Source organism: Amaranthus tricolor, chromosome 3 (assembly GCF_026212465.1).
Source record: "Amaranthus tricolor cultivar Red isolate AtriRed21 chromosome 3, ASM2621246v1, whole genome shotgun sequence".
Lineage (NCBI taxonomy): Eukaryota > Viridiplantae > Streptophyta > Magnoliopsida > Caryophyllales > Amaranthaceae > Amaranthus > Amaranthus tricolor.
The window spans coordinates 22,869,144-22,877,469 of record NC_080049.1 but is presented as its reverse complement, the minus strand read 5'-3'; positions in this window follow the sequence as shown (position 1 = coordinate 22,877,469).

Here is an 8,326-nt window from a genome sequence, read left to right as displayed (position 1 = left end):
CTAGGACAAGGGACTTATACATTTTCTCTTCTTCTTCCATAATGGAACATTTGGAAGGTAAAATAGATTTGAAAGGACATTTACAAGTAAGATGACTTTTATCTTTACATATAAAACATCTTTTACCCAAGTTGTTCAATTTTTTAGTAATAACTCGCAACATTTCCGCCAAATCTCCACAAGTGCCCATTTTTTTTTTTAAACACCCTTTCGATCCACCAAAAGCTTCTGATACCAAATGATGTAAGTGTGATTAGGAAGAACACACTTAGATTTAAAAGTTTATGATTTAAAAGAGTAGATAAGAAAGAATAGTAGAAGAATATTGATAAGAGCCAAATCACAAGAACAAACTCAATGATTTGGGGATTTAGGCTAGAGACAAGACACACTCAATCTCCCCTAAGAATTAACACTCAAGACAAACTCAAAGTGATAATTGAAATTACTATTTCTTTGGACAAACACAAGAAGAAAAAGCAATGCATAAAACTCAAGGTTTATATTCTGAAACAAAATCTCCATCTTTTTTGATTACAATACATTCCTTTATATAGGGTGAATACAAGATTCTAGAAGCTTTCAAATACATCCCCTATTTCAGTCAATACATCCCCTTTTGTTGGTCAACAAATTCATGAATTAATTAGAGTTCATGTATCAAAATTCCTCTAGAAAATACAATGAAATTGCTGATTTCTAGAAACTAAGTTCATCCCCCCTTATACTAATGAAAATCAGCCCCAAAAACTCAAAAATAAAAATAAAAATTAATATTCTGGACCAACATTGCATATTGATGCCACCCTTGCTCTTTTGTACCACTTATTTGTATTCTCAAGTTAAGCATGTGACAATCTTGGATTAACATAGAATTTTTTATTTTTTATTTTTTTTTTTTGTTTTTTTTAAGTTTACGAAGATAATATTGTCCAAAACCATACTTGAAACTTAAAATAAACCATATGTCCAAAACCATACTTGAAACTTAAAATAAACCATATCCATATGTTAAAAAGATTGACATGTGATTTGATTTTGAATAAGCCGATTGCTCTTGCATCATCTTGCATCATCATCCTTTTCTTCGAAAAGAATTCGACCTCGAATTCGGTTATTCCTAAAAACACAAGTTCAATCTGACAAGCTTCAGTATGTATATTTCCTCTTATCAACTCCTTTTCTTCAAAAATATACCCAAATTTAACACACCTTTCATCGATGAGATTTTTTAGTTTTTCTTGCACCAAATAAAAACTACGTAAATTAAAATGATTGTTAAAATTGGTATTTGGTTGTTTTATTCCAATATTTTCTATGGGTTTAACTTGCTTTTCATCAATTGGCTCCTCATTTTTATCATTGGAAACTTTGAAGCAAGATATGTTCAACTCTATGGACTCTTCAACTTTTGTTTGATAAAAAACATTTTCATGGCTCTTCTCCCCAAGTTTAATTACAAGTTCCTCTTGGAGTATTTCTTCATCTACATGATCTTCTTTCTCTAGGACAAGGGACTTATACATTTTCTCTTCTTCTTCCATAATGGAACATTTGGAAGGTAAAATAGATTTGAAAGGACATTTACAAGTAAGATGACTTTTATCTTTACATATAAAACATCTTTTACCCAAGTTGTTCAATTTTTTAGTAATAACTCGCAACATTTCCGCCAAATCTCCACAAGTGCCCATTTTTTTTTTTAAACACCCTTTCGATCCACCAAAAGCTTCTGATACCAAATGATGTAAGTGTGATTAGGAAGAACACACTTAGATTTAAAAGTTTATGATTTAAAAGAGTAGATAAGAAAGAATAGTAGAAGAATATTGATAAGAGCCAAATCACAAGAACAAACTCAATGATTTGGGGATTTAGGCTAGAGACAAGACACACTCAATCTCCCCTAAGAATTAACACTCAAGACAAACTCAAAGTGATAATTGAAATTACTATTTCTTTGGACAAACACAAGAAGAAAAAGCAATGCATAAAACTCAAGGTTTATATTCTGAAACAAAATCTCCATCTTTTTTGATTACAATACATTCCTTTATATAGGGTGAATACAAGATTCTAGAAGCTTTCAAATACATCCCCTATTTCAGTCAATACATCCCCTTTTGTTGGTCAACAAATTCATGAATTAATTAGAGTTCATGTATCAAAATTCCTCTAGAAAATACAATGAAATTGCTGATTTCTAGAAACTAAGTTCATCCCCCCTTATACTAATGAAAATCAGCCCCAAAAACTCAAAAATAAAAATAAAAATTAATATTCTGGACCAACATTGCATATTGATGCCACCCTTGCTCTTTTGTACCACTTATTTGTATTCTCAAGTTAAGCATGTGACAATCTTGGATTAACATAGAATTTTTTATTTTTTATTTTTTTTTTTTGTTTTTTTTAAGTTTACGAAGATAATATTGTCCAAAACCATACTTGAAACTTAAAATAAACCATATGTCCAAAACCATACTTGAAACTTAAAATAAACCATATCCATATGTTAAAAAGATTGACATGTGATTTGATTTTGAATAAGCCGATTGCTCTTGCATCATCTTGCATCATCATCCTTTTCTTCGAAAAGAATTCGACCTCGAATTCGGTTATTCCTAAAAACACAAGTTCAATCTGACAAGCTTCAGTATGTATATTTCCTCTTATCAACTCCTTTTCTTCAAAAATATACCCAAATTTAACACACCTTTCATCGATGAGATTTTTTAGTTTTTCTTGCACCAAATAAAAACTACGTAAATTAAAATGATTGTTAAAATTGGTATTTGGTTGTTTTATTCCAATATTTTCTATGGGTTTAACTTGCTTTTCATCAATTGGCTCCTCATTTTTATCATTGGAAACTTTGAAGCAAGATATGTTCAACTCTATGGACTCTTCAACTTTTGTTTGATAAAAAACATTTTCATGGCTCTTCTCCCCAAGTTTAATTACAAGTTCCTCTTGGAGTATTTCTTCATCTACATGATCTTCTTTCTCTAGGACAAGGGACTTATACATTTTCTCTTCTTCTTCCATAATGGAACATTTGGAAGGTAAAATAGATTTGAAAGGACATTTACAAGTAAGATGACTTTTATCTTTACATATAAAACATCTTTTACCCAAGTTGTTCAATTTTTTAGTAATAACTCGCAACATTTCCGCCAAATCTCCACAAGTGCCCATTTTTTTTTTTAAACACCCTTTCGATCCACCAAAAGCTTCTGATACCAAATGATGTAAGTGTGATTAGGAAGAACACACTTAGATTTAAAAGTTTATGATTTAAAAGAGTAGATAAGAAAGAATAGTAGAAGAATATTGATAAGAGCCAAATCACAAGAACAAACTCAATGATTTGGGGATTTAGGCTAGAGACAAGACACACTCAATCTCCCCTAAGAATTAACACTCAAGACAAACTCAAAGTGATAATTGAAATTACTATTTCTTTGGACAAACACAAGAAGAAAAAGCAATGCATAAAACTCAAGGTTTATATTCTGAAACAAAATCTCCATCTTTTTTGATTACAATACATTCCTTTATATAGGGTGAATACAAGATTCTAGAAGCTTTCAAATACATCCCCTATTTCAGTCAATACATCCCCTTTTGTTGGTCAACAAATTCATGAATTAATTAGAGTTCATGTATCAAAATTCCTCTAGAAAATACAATGAAATTGCTGATTTCTAGAAACTAAGTTCATCCCCCCTTATACTAATGAAAATCAGCCCCAAAAACTCAAAAATAAAAATAAAAATTAATATTCTGGACCAACATTGCATATTGATGCCACCCTTGCTCTTTTGTACCACTTATTTGTATTCTCAAGTTAAGCATGTGACAATCTTGGATTAACATAGAATTTTTTATTTTTTATTTTTTTTTTTTGTTTTTTTTAAGTTTACGAAGATAATATTGTCCAAAACCATACTTGAAACTTAAAATAAACCATATGTCCAAAACCATACTTGAAACTTAAAATAAACCATATCCATATGTTAAAAAGATTGACATGTGATTTGATTTTGAATAAGCCGATTGCTCTTGCATCATCTTGCATCATCATCCTTTTCTTCGAAAAGAATTCGACCTCGAATTCGGTTATTCCTAAAAACACAAGTTCAATCTGACAAGCTTCAGTATGTATATTTCCTCTTATCAACTCCTTTTCTTCAAAAATATACCCAAATTTAACACACCTTTCATCGATGAGATTTTTTAGTTTTTCTTGCACCAAATAAAAACTACGTAAATTAAAATGATTGTTAAAATTGGTATTTGGTTGTTTTATTCCAATATTTTCTATGGGTTTAACTTGCTTTTCATCAATTGGCTCCTCATTTTTATCATTGGAAACTTTGAAGCAAGATATGTTCAACTCTATGGACTCTTCAACTTTTGTTTGATAAAAAACATTTTCATGGCTCTTCTCCCCAAGTTTAATTACAAGTTCCTCTTGGAGTATTTCTTCATCTACATGATCTTCTTTCTCTAGGACAAGGGACTTATACATTTTCTCTTCTTCTTCCATAATGGAACATTTGGAAGGTAAAATAGATTTGAAAGGACATTTACAAGTAAGATGACTTTTATCTTTACATATAAAACATCTTTTACCCAAGTTGTTCAATTTTTTAGTAATAACTCGCAACATTTCCGCCAAATCTCCACAAGTGCCCATTTTTTTTTTTAAACACCCTTTCGATCCACCAAAAGCTTCTGATACCAAATGATGTAAGTGTGATTAGGAAGAACACACTTAGATTTAAAAGTTTATGATTTAAAAGAGTAGATAAGAAAGAATAGTAGAAGAATATTGATAAGAGCCAAATCACAAGAACAAACTCAATGATTTGGGGATTTAGGCTAGAGACAAGACACACTCAATCTCCCCTAAGAATTAACACTCAAGACAAACTCAAAGTGATAATTGAAATTACTATTTCTTTGGACAAACACAAGAAGAAAAAGCAATGCATAAAACTCAAGGTTTATATTCTGAAACAAAATCTCCATCTTTTTTGATTACAATACATTCCTTTATATAGGGTGAATACAAGATTCTAGAAGCTTTCAAATACATCCCCTATTTCAGTCAATACATCCCCTTTTGTTGGTCAACAAATTCATGAATTAATTAGAGTTCATGTATCAAAATTCCTCTAGAAAATACAATGAAATTGCTGATTTCTAGAAACTAAGTTCATCCCCCCTTATACTAATGAAAATCAGCCCCAAAAACTCAAAAATAAAAATAAAAATTAATATTCTGGACCAACATTGCATATTGATGCCACCCTTGCTCTTTTGTACCACTTATTTGTATTCTCAAGTTAAGCATGTGACAATCTTGGATTAACATAGAATTTTTTATTTTTTATTTTTTTTTTTTGTTTTTTTTAAGTTTACGAAGATAATATTGTCCAAAACCATACTTGAAACTTAAAATAAACCATATGTCCAAAACCATACTTGAAACTTAAAATAAACCATATCCATATGTTAAAAAGATTGACATGTGATTTGATTTTGAATAAGCCGATTGCTCTTGCATCATCTTGCATCATCATCCTTTTCTTCGAAAAGAATTCGACCTCGAATTCGGTTATTCCTAAAAACACAAGTTCAATCTGACAAGCTTCAGTATGTATATTTCCTCTTATCAACTCCTTTTCTTCAAAAATATACCCAAATTTAACACACCTTTCATCGATGAGATTTTTTAGTTTTTCTTGCACCAAATAAAAACTACGTAAATTAAAATGATTGTTAAAATTGGTATTTGGTTGTTTTATTCCAATATTTTCTATGGGTTTAACTTGCTTTTCATCAATTGGCTCCTCATTTTTATCATTGGAAACTTTGAAGCAAGATATGTTCAACTCTATGGACTCTTCAACTTTTGTTTGATAAAAAACATTTTCATGGCTCTTCTCCCCAAGTTTAATTACAAGTTCCTCTTGGAGTATTTCTTCATCTACATGATCTTCTTTCTCTAGGACAAGGGACTTATACATTTTCTCTTCTTCTTCCATAATGGAACATTTGGAAGGTAAAATAGATTTGAAAGGACATTTACAAGTAAGATGACTTTTATCTTTACATATAAAACATCTTTTACCCAAGTTGTTCAATTTTTTAGTAATAACTCGCAACATTTCCGCCAAATCTCCACAAGTGCCCATTTTTTTTTTTAAACACCCTTTCGATCCACCAAAAGCTTCTGATACCAAATGATGTAAGTGTGATTAGGAAGAACACACTTAGATTTAAAAGTTTATGATTTAAAAGAGTAGATAAGAAAGAATAGTAGAAGAATATTGATAAGAGCCAAATCACAAGAACAAACTCAATGATTTGGGGATTTAGGCTAGAGACAAGACACACTCAATCTCCCCTAAGAATTAACACTCAAGACAAACTCAAAGTGATAATTGAAATTACTATTTCTTTGGACAAACACAAGAAGAAAAAGCAATGCATAAAACTCAAGGTTTATATTCTGAAACAAAATCTCCATCTTTTTTGATTACAATACATTCCTTTATATAGGGTGAATACAAGATTCTAGAAGCTTTCAAATACATCCCCTATTTCAGTCAATACATCCCCTTTTGTTGGTCAACAAATTCATGAATTAATTAGAGTTCATGTATCAAAATTCCTCTAGAAAATACAATGAAATTGCTGATTTCTAGAAACTAAGTTCATCCCCCCTTATACTAATGAAAATCAGCCCCAAAAACTCAAAAATAAAAATAAAAATTAATATTCTGGACCAACATTGCATATTGATGCCACCCTTGCTCTTTTGTACCACTTATTTGTATTCTCAAGTTAAGCATGTGACAATCTTGGATTAACATAGAATTTTTTTTTTTTTTTTTTTTTTTGTTTTTTTTAAGTTTACGAAGATAATATTGTCCAAAACCATACTTGAAACTTAAAATAAACCATATGTCCAAAACCATACTTGAAACTTAAAATAAACCATATCCATATGTTAAAAAGATTGACATGTGATTTGATTTTGAATAAGCCGATTGCTCTTGCATCATCTTGCATCATCATCCCACTTAAACATCTTTATAAATCCCTCTTAATGTGCCTACTCAATACACACACTTAACACACCAATTTGATTCAATCTCTATACACTCGAACTATGTTGAAAACGATGCTATATTAGAGTTCGGACGACGTGTTTCAAACTCCAATATCACCAAGATCGAGTGTTCGAAGTCTTATGATGAACAAATTATACTTTCAATAAAAACAATGTTTGTAGGAGAAAATAATGCAATAAAAATGACACAAATATTTAAAGAGGTTCACCCAATTAAGGCTATGTCCTCTGGTGTGTAGTATCTCACTTATATTATCACAAAGGAGTTTAAAGAACTCTCAAATTGGAGAATTACAATAGAGAAGAGATATAGACTATGTGTTTAAGCTTAGGGATTTTTGTGGATGTGTTACAATGACATGTAAGACCTCTATTTATAGAGGTTTGTGCATTAATGAGTATTACATAATTAAGACTAAGGATTAATGCACAATAAATAACTTCAAGCAACATCAAGAGTCAAAAAACGAATCCAATGCTTGATTAAGGCAATGGTTCATTACTTGGATGCCTCGTACAAGAATCTTCACCCTTTAATCTTCTCATTAACTATCATTCATCATGCTCCATAATTCTTGTGTGTTAAGTCATTTGTTAAATGCCTCATAACTTTATGCAGTCAACACCCACTTTAAACACCACATTCATCTCACTTATTAAGTTACACTTAATTAACCATTTAGTCCATCCTTAGGATTCCATCTCTATGCTCATATAATGCATAGAATTAATTTGGTGCACTTAAGTCACCAATTACGCTAACAAATGCATAGACTTGATTGTGCACTCAAGTCACAATATTCTTTCAACAAGACCAATAGCTCAATTAGCTCAGATATAGTTTTTTCCAATACGCGGTTAGTAATTAATTTATTTAAGGTTATAATTGATACCTTTAAGGTCAAAATTGATTTCTTTTATAAGTTATAACTTATTATTTATTTGATCATTATATATTTTTGACCATTTTAAAGTCTAAATTGGTAACTTTAATGTTGAAAATGAAGACTTTAAAAAAAATGATCCATTTAAGGTTATAAACTTATAACTAGAATTTGATCTCTTTGATGTGAAAATGGATCACTTTTAGATCTAAATTGAAATTTTTTATTGATTTCTTCTAAAAGTTATAACTAATCATTTGATTGATCATATGACATATAATTGATCACTTTAAGA